At 42.0% G+C, this 14,121-nt stretch overlaps 1 long non-coding RNA gene across 1 annotated transcript in view; it reads right to left on the bottom strand.

Moving 5' to 3' along the window:
- LOC112447766 (uncharacterized) overlaps positions 1-6,991 on the bottom strand; it is a 109,355-nt gene extending 102,364 nt beyond the window's left edge. Inside the window, exon 1 of the long non-coding RNA XR_003035952.2 lies at positions 6,835-6,991. This is a non-coding gene — a long non-coding RNA (uncharacterized lncRNA). The remainder of the gene's footprint in view (positions 1-6,834) is intronic.
- Positions 6,992-14,121: the final 7,130 nt, after the last annotated feature.

Here is a 14,121-nt window from a genome sequence, read left to right as displayed (position 1 = left end):
ATTGTGTCACTTTACCAAATGTGTTTATATGAAGTGAAGTTGCTCAGTCGTGTCCGACTCTTTGTGACCCCATGGACTATAGCCCACCAGGTTCCTCCATCCATGAAATTTTCCTGGCAAGAGTACTGGAGTGGGTTGCCATTCCCTTCTCCAGGGGTTCTTCCTGACCCAGGGATCGAACCCAGGTCTCCCGCATTGCAGGCAGATGCTTTTACTGTCCAAGCCACCAGGGAAGCCTGTTTATATGTATAAGTATGCTTTATCATTGAATATTCACCTCTACAGCAGATGAAATATTGTTTTCTGAACAATCTGTGACTTATTTCCTTTTCATCCTAAATACTCATGTAAATCTAAAGATAGCATTTTTTCTTGTATGTATGTATGTGTATATGGAGAAGGCAATGGCACCCCACTCCATTACACTTGCCTGGAAAATCCCATGGACAGAGGAGCCTGGTGGGCTGCAGTCCACGGGGTCGCTAAGAGTCGGACACGACTGAGCGACTTCACTTTCACTTTTCACTTTCATGCATTGGAGAAGGAAATGGCAATCCACTCCAGTGTTCTCGCCTGGAGAATCTCAGGGACAGGGGAGCCTGGTGGGCTGCTGTCTACGGGATCACACAGAGTTGGACACAACTGAAGCGACTTAGCATAGCATGTATGTGTATATATATAGGCCATGCCAAATGGCCTATGGGATTTCAGCTCCCTGACTAGAGATCACACCAGTGCCCTTTGAATTGGAAGCTTGGAGTCTTAGCCTCTAGACAACCAGGGAAGTCCCCTAATGTTAGCATTTTGTTTTTAAAATCTTTAAGAAAGCCAAAACGTCCAGGACCTTAATTCTGACGTGTTTTAGGTCTTGTATACAATGTTGTTGTTGTTGTTTAGTCAGTAAGTCATGTCCTACTCTTTTTCGATCACATAGACTGCAGCCCACCAGGCTCCTCTGTCCGTGGGATTCCCCAGACAAGAATACTGGAGTGGGTTGCCATTTCCCTCTCCAGGCAATCTTCCTGATCCAGGGATCAAACTCATGTCTCCTGCACTGGCAAGCAGATGCTTTACCACTTAGCCTCCTGGGAAAGCAGGCACACTGAGTGAAGAATGAATGAATCAATTCCAGCCGCCTAAACTGGGGAACCCAACCCCTCTACCTTAGGGAATATTCCAGATGGAATTCAAGATAAAAGTCCCCCAAACTAGGCTCAGCTATACCTCCTTTCATGATTCCACTTAATTACGAGTTTGAATCCCAGAAAAATTGTCTTAAGATTTCCAAAAGATCAAGGTAGAATTGCTTAGGCCCAGGTCCAAGATAACAGATGTGACTGGATCTCCAGAAGAAGTAGCTTGGACCTTCTTTGTCTAAAAGAAAGCCCTTGGAGTTTCTCTAAATCCCTTCCAGAGGCCATCCCTGAGTGGGTGACCCCAGAGTCACTTTTCCAGAATCTCTGGTTATACCTCAAAACAAAGTTTTTAATTAAAAGTAATGCATTTGGGAACTCTCTGGAAGTTCAGCGATTAGGACTCTGCACTTTCACTGCTATAGCCGGGGTTCAATCCTTGGTGGTGGAACTAAGATCCAACAAGCTGCATGGTATGGCCAAAAGAAAAGCAATGCATTAAAAGATCACCGGGCTCCCACCTCTGACCCCTATTGCCCTGTTGCTGATACAGTCATGTCCAGGTGGGATGCCTGCCCGCCTAGTCTGAGACATACCTCACAACCCAGTGGAAGGAACCACTCATGAGGAGCAGAAGGAAGAAGACAACCATGGCTATGTGGGTAAGAGGTGAGCTCCCTGTGTTTACCAAGGGGCTTAGATCAAAATCACCATGCAAACAAACACCGATGAATAACTTGTCATAATACCAAGTTCTTTACACAGTGAGTCATTAGCCTGTATGCACCATAGGTGAGAAGCTGAAAGGAGGCAGAGCCATCTATCTGTATACAGTGAAGTTTGCCTACAGAAAGCCCAATACCTGTCTGCATTAGATGGTCAATAAATACGTAGAACCTGAGTGAACGGCAGTGGATAAGAGTGGGTTTCATTCCTGCATGGACTTCACTAGCTGTGTGATGCAAAACATCTTTGAGAGGCAGCTTTTCAGGTATAAAATAGGGATAATAACTATATCTTAGTTGGTACCTATGAAAAATGTGTTAATATGGGAAATGCACTTTAAACAGGATCTGGCACATAGAATTATTATATATCATCAGCATTAGTATTATTATTACACCTCTAATTCCTGGTGTAGGATCCAACTTCCAGGATTCCATGTGGTGCTCACTGCCCTGTGGGGACAGTCACACCTACAGTAAGTTATCCTCCTTTTGTGAAGAAGGAAGAGAAAGCTCACAGATCAAAAAAGTGAATTCTGCAAAAGTCCTAATGCCTTGCAATGTTTAAAAAGATCTTCCAGAGTGAGAAACTTATAACCACTCCTGTCCTTCAGTATTGTTTTTAAAGTTATATCCAAGTTACTACCCAAGGTCCATTGGTATTCATCGCAAAAAAATAACTTCCTAAGCCATACAGCAAATTCCCGTTGGCTATCTATTTTATATATGGTAATGTAAGTTTGCATATTACTCTTTCCATACATCTCACCCTCTCCTCCCCTCTCCCCATGTCCATAAGTCTATTCTCTATGTCTGTTTCTCCACTGTTGCCCCGTAAATAAATTCTTCAGTACCATTTTTCTAGATTCTGTATACATGTGTTAGAATACGATATTTGTCTTTCTCTTTCTGACTCACTTCACTCTGTATAATAGGTTCTAGGTTCATCCACCTCATTAGAACTGAGAGGTGGGATGGGGAGGGAGATGGGAGGGAGTTTCAAAAGGGAGGAGATACATGTATACCTATGGCTGATTCATGCTGCGGTTTGACAGAAAACAGCAAAATTCTATAAAGCAATTATCCTTCAGTAAAGAATAAATTAATTTTTTTTAAAAGACAAAAAAACCCCAACTTCCACACACTGCCATAATTTGCACAAAATCCCATCAGTGCCATTTTGACAGGAACAAGGAGATCCCTGATGTTGCTAATTGTTCATTGGGCTTGACCCCAAACGTGATTCAGCTAACTGCTATATTGGGTTTCCCATCTCCACACATGCTGCCCCTACGGTCATCCTCTGGGGGCTTCCGGGTACTTTGGATGGCCCGGGTGCCTGGGTGTGTGTGTCTTGGTCACTGTGGAGGGTTGTGTGAGCGAATCAGGAACTGGAGCATCTTAAAACGAAACAGCTGTGGCAGGAGTGGTACAGGCTTGGGTGCAACACGATAGCTGCTATTAAACTTCACTTTGAGCTTCTCTTGGCTTTGAGGATTTCTTTCTTCCTCTCCAAAGTTTATCATTCTTTTCCTGACCCCAAGTCAAGCTCATAAAAGCCCAGTTTTTGTTTTGGCTTGTATTAAAGTTTTCGTTGTGTTGCTGTTGGTTTCAGGAGTTTGCTTGTTTTCCGTTTTTGTTCTGTTTTTCCTTTATCTATTTGATCTGGGGAAACTATGAAGTGAGGTGGCCCAGACATTCTAAAGTCTCTTGAATCGAGGTGGAATTAGACGTGAAGCTTTTGTTCCCTGCCTGGTGTTCACCTGTCTCACACAGCCCTTGCCGCCTCCCCCATGCCACTTCCTCCTGGTAAGCAGCTGGAAATGTCCTTTTTCTTTTTTTTTTCCAGGCTTTGTGGTACTAATCAACTTTCTTGGCATCCCTCATTCCATGATGAACTAGTTGAGTTAAAATGATTCAATTTCAACATCCAACGATGGCATCCTTGAATAAAGTTTATTGTTCATCATTGTAGTAGAATAAATGCATAAATGCATTGTTAGAATTTTCAAAAATCATTTTCATTCTGACAGCTAAAAACTGAATGCATGTTTAAGTTCCTCAGGAAAGATGTGTTATAGTAATACAGTCATGGAATTGGAGAGATTGTCAAAAGGTCTCTTCCTTTGCCACCACTACCAGGGAAATCATTTAAATGAACTCCAAATATCGTTCCCTCGATCCCACCATTGTATTTTGCATAATCTTTTCTTAAGATGATAACTTATAAGGATCACTTAAAGCCTACTTAATGATGCTGAGATGGAGCTGAGATTCAAGTCAGCCAACTATTGGGACTTTTTCCAGCTCCCAACGACCACCTGGGATTCATCTCAATTCTCTGATTCTGTGTTTCAAATCAGCCACTCAAAGATACTATTTGCTGTCAGCAAGTCCCCTGATTTATTTAATCCTTCCCCAAAATGTGTCCTGAAATTCTCACAATTTAACCCCTATTTGTCATGAAGGCAGCTCTTCTGCAGTGACTAAATCACTCTCCAGCATTGTCAGGTGTTGGTAGAGGCCCTGGGACCAGGCTGGTGGCCTGGGAAAGCCAGACCAGCCCCCTGCAATACTGCTGTTACTTATATTCTCCACAAACCATCAATAGGCTTTTTGTTTTAGTTACAATCTCACTACTCCTCTCCAAAAGAAAGAGCATACAGGCATACTGCAAACATATAGTACTGTCAGAGACTCAGTTTATCTCTATATTTCCCATTTTAAGAAGGATATTACTGGGACTTCCCTGGTGGTCCAGTGGATGAGCGCTGTACTCCCAATGCAGGGAACACAGGTTCCATCTCTGGCTGGAGAACTAAGATCCCACTTGCCACAACTAAGCAGGCATGCTGCAATGAAGACTGAGCACAGCCAAAATGAATAAAATTTTTGTTAAGGACATTGCTAATTCCATTTATAATATGCACACGTTGTTTTCCAAATTACATAGTACAATATGGGGAACTACGGGGTCAAATAGTAATAGAAGAAGGAAAAAAGAAAAATAAGTAGAAAAGAAAAAAGCAGGGTAATAAAAACTCTTCTCTGACTTAAACATAGATTGAGGCAATCAGTCTGGTTTCATCCTCTAACGTGCAAATCCCAATAGATTAAAATATATATATATACCATGGTTTACAAAGCAGAAGTTCTATGATAAAAAAGATGGCATCTTTTGCTCCCCTAATACAGCAGTAAGAAGGAGAAGGCAATGGCACCTCACTCCAGTACCCTTGCCTGGAAGATCCCATGGACGGAAGAGCCTGGTAGGCTGCAGTCCACGGGGTCGCTAAGAGTCGGACACGACTGAGCGACTTCACTTTCACTTTTTACTTTCATGCACTGGAGAAGGAAATGGCAACCCACTCCAGTATTCTTGCCTGGAGAATCCCAGGGACAGAGGAGCCTAATGGGCTGCTGTCTATGGGGTCGCACAGAGTCGGACACGACTGAAACGACTTAGCAGCAGCAGCACCAACACAGCAGTAAGAACTCATTACAGTCAGTAATAAAAATCAAAGGGAATGGGTTTGGAAGAGTTTTCATGGTGTCACATTGTCATCCTTCAAGTTCATACCTCACAGCTCAATCTTCCTCAGTTTGCAGGTGATCCAGAAGGCATGGGATTGAATTCACTGACGGGCAGCCCACTTTTTAACTTTATTTTATTCCCTCCATTCCTGCCACTCCTTAACCCCTAGTTACCACAAATCTTTTCTCCACTTCTATAATTTTGCCACTTACAAATGTTATATAAATGGAACCGGACAGTATGTAACAATTTGGGGGTGACTTTTCCACCCAGCATAATTCTTAGGAGATGAATTTGAGTTGTTGAGGTGATCAATAATTTATTCCTTTATATTGCTGAGTAGTATTTCACAGTATGCTTCCCAGGTGGTGCTAGTAGTAAAGAACCCACCTGCAAATGCAGGAGATATAAGAGATGTGAGTGTGAACCCTGAGTCGGGAAGATCCTCTGGAGAAAGGCATGGCAACCTGCTTCAGTATTCTTGCCTGGAGAAATCCACAGACAGTGGAGTCTGGCAGGCTACAGTCCATAGTGTCGGTCACGAGGAATCAGACACGACTGAAGCAACTTAGCACACACACATGCATTCCATGGTATGGATGTACTATGATTAACAGCACATACTTGACTGCTAACAAAATGGTGAACCATTTGAGTGTCCTTTGAAGGTCCTCTGAGTTGTTTCCAGTTTGGAGCTACTGTGAATAAAGCTGCAATAAACAATCTTGCACAGGTTTCAATGTGAACCTAAGTCTTCACTGAGCTGGGATACAGGCTTAAAAGTGCAATTGCTGAGTCATACAGTAGTTGCACGTTTACTTTTTATTAAAAGAAACTGCCAAGCTGTCTTCCTTCAGCTGTCCCATTTTTCTCCCCACAAGCAGTGTAAGAGTGATCCAGTTTCTCTGCATCTTCATTAGCATGTGGTATTGGCATAGTTAATTTTTAGCCAAAGCCAGAGATCCAGTTTAGGGCAAAAACTGCTGGCAAGTCTTCCAGATTTAACATATTTTGTTATTTTTAACATTACAAGGGATTAAATATATATATATTTGGCATATATATATGCCAACACACAAATATATGTTACATATATCCATATATATATCCATATATTTTAACATCAGCTTACTTTTGTTTAAACTCTACAACTTAAACATACAGGCATACTGTGCATATTAGACAAATTACTTAACATCTCTGGACCTCAATTTCCTGATATGTAAAAACTAACTCTTTCAAGTAAAGTAATAATGTGTATATAGAGCACAGGAAAGGGGCTTCCCTGGTGGCTCAGTTGGTACAGAATTCATCTGCAATGCAGGAGATACCGTTTGATCCCTGGATGGGGAAGAACCCTGGAGGAGGGCGTGGCAACCCACTCCAGTGCTCTTGCCTGGAGAATCCCATGAACAGAGGAACAGAATCAGACCTACTTTACCTGCTTTCCAGAGGTACTGAGTTCAAATGAAAGGGCTTCCTTGGTGGCTCAGACGGTAAAGAATCCACCTGCAATGCAGGAGACCTGGGTTCGATCCCTGGGTTGGGAAGAGAGTTCAAATGAAAGAAATATGTAAAAGCAATTTGTAACATGTTGATGTGGCTAGTAGAGGAAGGCAAGTTATAGAAAACAAAGTCCAGGACACTAAAGGGTCTCATTCATTCTGCCATCAGACGTCAAGGTAGAAAAATGGCAGGAACCACAATGACTTCGGAGTCTAGGACGGTGATGCCCCAGAGAAGGGGGTGCAAGAGGACCAGAACACAAATTCCCTTTGTATTTGTTTTCATATAAACAATCAGAAATGAGTTCACCAACAACCTCACTTGGTTCTCATAAACAGTTGCCCGAGGCACCCAGGGATAGGGGAGATCTCAAAGGCAAAGGGGCTAAGAGTACCCCCACTGTAATAGAGAACAAATCTGACTCCATATTGGATCTGTTTCTTTTCCTTTAACATTGGTATCCTATTGCTTTTGCCTACAAGTTAATCACTAAAAGAATGTTGCCTATAGCCAAGAGATACTGGATAGCCATCTCAACGCTCCGATCTTTTAAGGTATAACACTTTCCCCCTCATACAGAGATAAGAAGTTGCAGAACAGAGAATAACATTTGCCTTGTTGAAGGTTTGTAGGAACATTGTGACCATACCTAGGAGGACAGTTGAGGAACAAAGGATTTCAGCAGCAAGAAGTTCACAACAGCCAGGCAAACACCCCTTCCCTTTTAGTTAAAGAAGCCTGAATTCTAACTCAGGTAAGATGGCTCTTTGGGACACTAGTCCAACATTCTGTCTGCTAATGTGCCAAATAAAGTCATTATTCTTTGCCCCAATAACTGATCTCTCAATTTATTGTTCTGTCCCGTGGTGAGCAATATGAGCTTGGACTCAGTAACACCACCACAAGCTCACATGGACTGAGATAGGTTATGGTTTATCTGGCTCAGCTGGGTAGAAGCAGATTATATAATCCAGTTTTAACTAAACTAAACTTCAACAAAGGGCTTTAAAAGATTCCTACAAGGAATCTTTGATTGAAGATAATTCAAAGTGCTGCTGCTGCTGCTAAGTCGCTTCAGTCGTGTCCAACTCTGTGCGACCCCATAGACGGCAGCCCAACAGGTTCCCCCGTCCCTGGGATTCTCCAGGCAAGAACACCAGAGTGGGTTGCCATTTCCTTCTCCAATGCATGAAAGTGAAAAGTGAAAGTGAAGTCGCTCAGTCGTGTCCGACTCCCAGCAACCCCATGGACTGCAGCCCACCAGGCTCCTCCATCCATGGGATTTTCCAGGCAAGAGTTCCGGAGTGGGGTGCCATTGCATTCTCTGAATTCAAAGTACACAGGCATAAAATATCAAGGAGAAAATGAGAGAATTGATACTGCTCTTTCTCTGTGTTAAGCACTTCAGTCCTAAAGCTATGAAACAAGGCAAGCACAGACAACATGAATCCAACAGTAAATCACCAAGACTATTTAAAACGTAGATTTTCAACCACAGCTGTAAGGTTCAATCTCACCTTAAAATATTTAAACCTATTGTTTACTTTATCTTGCTCTTTCTTAGTTTAGCTTTTGTAAGAGAAGACTGTGCTCAGTTTTGTCCGACTCTTTTTCAACCCTGTGGACTGTAGACTGCCAGATTCCTCTGTCCATGGGATTTCCCAGGCAAGAATACTGGAGTGGGTTGCCATTTTCTTCTCCAGGGGATCTTCCCAACCCAGCGATAGAACCCGCATCTCCTGTGTCTCCTACATTGGTAAGCTGATTCTTTATCACTGAGCCACGTGGGAAACCCTTAGCTTTTGTATGGGTTTATAATGTATATAACGGAGATGGCAATGGCACCCCACTCCAGTACTCTTGCCTGGAAAATCCCATGGACAGAGGAGCCTGGAAGGCTGCAGTCTATGGGGTCCCTAAGAGTCGGACACAACTGAGCGACTTCACTTTCACTTTTGTCTTTCATGCATTGGAGAAGGAAATGGCAACCCACTCCAGTGTTCTTGCCTGGAGAATCCCAGGGACCGGAGAGCCTGGTGGGCTGCCGTCTATGGGGTCGCACAGAGTCGGACACGACTGAAGCAACTTAGCAGCAGCAGCATAATGTACATATGATGTCAGTAAAGTAGTACAGATACATGATTTGCCAATAAATGTACATGTTTTACTCTTGGGGTGCACAACTCAAACAGGCAGGAGACCATTGAGTTAGGGTATCTGACTTCTTCAAGGTTTCGTTTTCCCCAGTTTAGACAGCAGTAGACTACCACACGTGGCCAAGATGGCATTAAGGTAGATCTCCTCTGCTAGTTTGACGGGTGCTCTCGCTAAGACCACCTCCTCATACCTTTCTAGAGCCTCTAAAGACAGACAAAAGTCTTTACCTTCACCCTGTCAACCTTGAGGTCTGGAAGCCAGTGCAGACCCCTCACACAAATCTCTGTGAAGTCCATGGGCTGTCAACACTCCCACATTCCATGACTTTCAGGAAGGTACTTGGCATGCCACTCTTTAATGTTGTATGGCTTTACCTAGTGCTTATTAAGCATTTACTGTATGCCAGACCCTCAGTTAAGAGCCTCATATAATCATCTCACAAGTTTTATCCACCTTGTACCAGATGGAGTAACTGAAGCTAATAATGGTTCACTAATTTTCTCAAGATCATATGCTGACAGCTGCTCTAGTCAACATGCAATTTTGTGCCTCCAGGGACTTACCTGGTATTCCAGTGGTTAAGACTCTGAGCTTCAAACGCAAGGGGCATGGGTTCAATCCCTGGTGGGGAATCTAAGATCCCACATGCTGAGGGGTGTGGCCAAAGAGTTTAAAAAAATAAAGGGTCTGCCTACAACTCCAGAGACTCAGTCTTAATCACTATATTATGCTACCTTACATGCATAATAATAGCTTTTATTTGTATGTATTATTAATAATATTTCTTTACAAGGTATTCAAACTTAATTTCTAAAACTTGTCTCATTCCAAATGTGACTTTGCTTCATCCTGGGATCAGATATTTAGAGGAGTACTTCACTGACATTGTAATAAACCAAATAAATTAGAATTATATTTATAGGAGCTATTTTTATAAACAGATTTTGTGAAAATTTTATCGTATCAATCCTTGAAAAAAGACTGCTGTAAATAACATGAAGCAGGGTATAAATAATAATACAATAAAATGAATCTGGCTTCCTATTTGCCCAGATGTATCTGAGATTATAAATTAAACCCCCTGGAATTCAAGGCAATGAGAAAAATTCAGGATGTGATCTAGTTATTTCCACATATCAGATAGTTCCTGCCTGTGTACATTAAGGATACTTGAGTTCTCCAATGTTCTCTTTTTGTGATTTTAAAAACACTACATTTACAAAGCACAGTCTACACCACGTGGACTCAAATGCTATTTTCTTGATGTGGCTATTTTATCCCTGATAAACTATCATATTTATCCTTATAAACACTTCATTAAACATCACTCTATCTGAAAAAAGAAAAATTCAGCAAAGAAAAAGCACTTCAACAGCCCACATATAATTTATATTTGTAATAAAGCAAAAATAACCACTTGATTAGATTCTGTAATTTTATTGCTGACATCATCTTGAACAGCAAAAGATACAGAGAACTTAACAATGTTTGGAAAAGCACAAAGAGTTACTGGGAATGTAAGGAGGCAGTTTCTTGCTTTTTTATCTCAGATTAATAACAGTCAAAGGTGCCTGGTTTCTTCCTGTAAAGGTTTTTCTTTTTTTTTTTTTTTTTCACCTTTTTCTCCACAAGTAGGAATTTATGGAAATCATCTCATGGATATACTTTATTACTCCAGTTTTACACCAATTTGAGGGGGGAAAGACATGCTTTTTGACACCAGTTGTGACAAAATGCATTCATTTAGGGAAAAAACAGTGGTATAGTGAGTTAAAGATCCTTATATTTTAACCCAATATTAAAAATTAAATAGTGGGACTTCCCTTGGTGGTCCAGTAGACAGGACTTCGCCTTCCAATACAAGGGTTGAGGGTTTGATCACTGGACAGGTAGCTAAGACCCCATAAGCCTCTTGGCCACAAAACCAAAACATAAAGCAGAACCAATTGTGACAAAATCAATAAAGACTTTAAAAATGGTTCACATTCAAAAAAAAAAAAAAAAATCAAGACAGCTAGAATTTTCTATACCAAGAATTTACCTCCATTCTTGGGGGCTTCTTCACTCAGTGAAAAATCTATCTTAGAAATCACGGATTTGAAAAACCAAAAACAAAACCCAACCTATTTGGTTATGTGGATGCAATTTATGCCTTTTCTGTTTATAGAGAAAGCCAGACCTTGCCAAAGGAAACTTTTCTTTTTCAGATTTTATGTTTCTGCATTCCTCCTGTCTTGTCTTTTGTATCCCTCTTTAAGCCATCACTTCATAACTGTCATGAGAAAAATCACTCACTCATTTTCTCTGATTTTACATCTTCATAGAATTTTTTTTTTAGATGGACCACAGCCATCTTAGAGGAAAACTCCATTTTCTGGTGGGGGCTGCAAAGGGTAGAATCTGAATGTCCAGTGCGCTGTTGGTCACCCAGCACAAGGAGGGACTCGTGTTACCTACAAAGGTATTAGGAAAGTGCTCCCAGCTGAAAGTATTTATCCAATTCCAATTGTTTGGAAGTCTAAAATACGAAAGGGTAGTACTGTTCCAGGAGCTACTGTTTAAAACAATGCAATGCCTGTTTAGAGGCAAAAAGTCAGTACTTGAAAGTCTGAGTTGGTTTAAAAAATAATAACTATGCATCCAAAAAAGAATTCTTAAAGAAACATTTATATGCCAGGCACATGTTTTTTATTTTAATAACATTAGCTAAACCAAATAAATATGTAGAGTCTAATAATTATTTATATTTTTATATTATTCTATTTTAGTGAGTTTGCAAAGAAGCTAATGAATAACAATGAAAGAAAAACATGTATCTGTCAGGACAAAGTTGCTTGTGGTTTGTAGGCAATGCAAAATGTTGTGTTGAAAAAATGCTGTGTTAAAAAGTCATTGAAAACTGCTCTGATTAAGAAAGAAGTGAACGCATATCCCCATAGGATAATGGCAGATAAAAAAGTAATTGTGTTCCCTGTACAATTATGTTCGCTGGCATTTATGTAAGTATAATAATGCTCTCAGGGTATTTTCATAGTTGTTCACTTAATGTGGGATTAACATCAAAATCTTTATAATTATCTGAGATCACGAATTTGAAAGTGGAGTGGTAAAACATGTTAATGGTTAAAAGACGCTAGCAGTTTTAATACCAAACAGATTAACACACATGAAAGTAATATAATTTGTGCACTGAATAATATGTCAGACCAATTCTTCTGGTGAAGGAAGAATTCTTATGAAATGGTACCCTTTCTAGCTAATGCTTTGTGTTTCTTCTAGAAATACTAAAGCAATCTCAGATAGAAAATTGCATGAGATATGCATGTGGGTGTGCATAACTCATGGACTTGAAACATTATTCTGTGACTTTGCATCACACAATTTCATGAAACCTTCATTTCTGAAGTTTCCTTTCAATAAAGTCGAAAACCAAAACATGACTATAGGAAATTAATTTTGAAGAAGGAAGGTATGGTTATAAACAACAACAACAAAAAAATAGAGCATAAAAGAGATTAATTGGCAAGAACAGCTATGAATTTCTTTTATAACCACTCGCAAATAAATGTAGAGTCTTATGCATTTTTAAATAATACAGAAGCATATTTTAACATGTACCTCAGAGTTTTATAAAACTATTTCTCAGCCTCAACTTTCTCACCTGGACAGGGGTAGGAAAAGGGTAGTCATTTAGAAAGTAGTATGAAGCTACGGATTAATTGCCTGGCATGCCCATCTTTCTAGAATCTCGGTGAAAATGGACCTCACAACCCTAATTATATTATAATCCCTGTTGCACTCAGCTACACGGGTTAGGATGGGATGTGAAACCTTGGAAACTATACTGAACGTGACAAACCCAGGTACCTCCCCCCCAACACGGAGAATGTGTATTAAAAGCCGGTATCTGTGTAACTTCAGCTGCGCCTGAATTGGGGGCAGTAGGGCGGGGGCGGGGGGGGGGGGTGGTGTCCAGGAGTTAAATCATGTGGTTTCCACTTATGCAGAGAGAATCCATAAAAAAGAGATTTATTATCATATTTTCCTTTGGAAATGTAGTATTTGTTTTTGACTTTAAAAGTGCTCCTCGGTATAAAACAGGGGTAAATATTACAATTTTATGAAACAGCAGCCAAGATTTAATTGTCTGTGAAATATCAGGCTTAGGACCTGATTCGAGTTAACTACTGTTCTGCTGAGACCAGCTCGCTGGCCCGCTGTGGCCCAAGGCGCAGGTTGAAGAAGGGGTGGGCGGCCCCACGCCCCCGGGAGCACCGCCAAAGGCCTCGGAGCCTCATCCTCCTGCAGCCGAGCTAAAGTGACTTTGCGCACAAAATCAAACCAGAATAAGTGGCCAAGGAAAACGGGACCGAGTAGGCTAGCGAGAGCGAGAGAGAGAGAGAGAGAGAGAGAGTTAAATCCGGTAACCGCCTAGAAGTGCAGGAGGAAAACTGGATGGGATGCAAAAAAGTGGAGCGGAAGAGGGGAGAAAGGAAGCTGGGCAAGTGGAGACACTGGAATCCACGTGTGCACTGTCCGGCGCGTTAACACCGCGTGCGCCCCAGCCGCTCCACCGGGAAGGAAAAGCCCCAGAGCTCGGCCCTGCAGCCCCGGCCCCCTCCCCGCATTCTCCTCGCCCCGCGCCGGCTCCGCGGGTCCTTCCTCCGCCGCCCGGTGCCGAGAGAAAGCGGGCGGCGGCCGATTTGCCCCGGTGGCACCGTAGCCAAAAGCCTGTCCGTAATTGCAAAGCAAACAAGGCTGAAATATTGGGTCGGTCTCAATCGTGACAAGATCTACGCTTTTGCCGCCAATTTGTTTGTGCAGCTCTATTTAAAGGCCCTTGATTGAGGAAATGTTGAAAATAGCGCGGAGGGTTCCCTAATGAGACTTCGGGAAGAAAGAGCTGGGGCGGGAGGGCGCGGGCGGGGGAGGGGGAGGGGCGCCTTTAACCCCTTCCTACCCGCTTCAGGCAAAAGCCCTGGAGCCCAGAGAGGGTAGGAGGGGGAGCAGGGATCCGTCCGGTCCCGCCCCGCGCGGCGAGCTCCCCGGCGGCCGCGGCCTGAAC

This window comes from Bos taurus, chromosome 8 (genome assembly GCF_002263795.3).
Source record: "Bos taurus isolate L1 Dominette 01449 registration number 42190680 breed Hereford chromosome 8, ARS-UCD2.0, whole genome shotgun sequence".
Classification (NCBI taxonomy): domain Eukaryota; kingdom Metazoa; phylum Chordata; class Mammalia; order Artiodactyla; family Bovidae; genus Bos; species Bos taurus.
The sequence above is the reverse complement of the archived record's forward strand: the minus strand, read 5'-3'. Positions and strand labels throughout refer to the sequence as shown.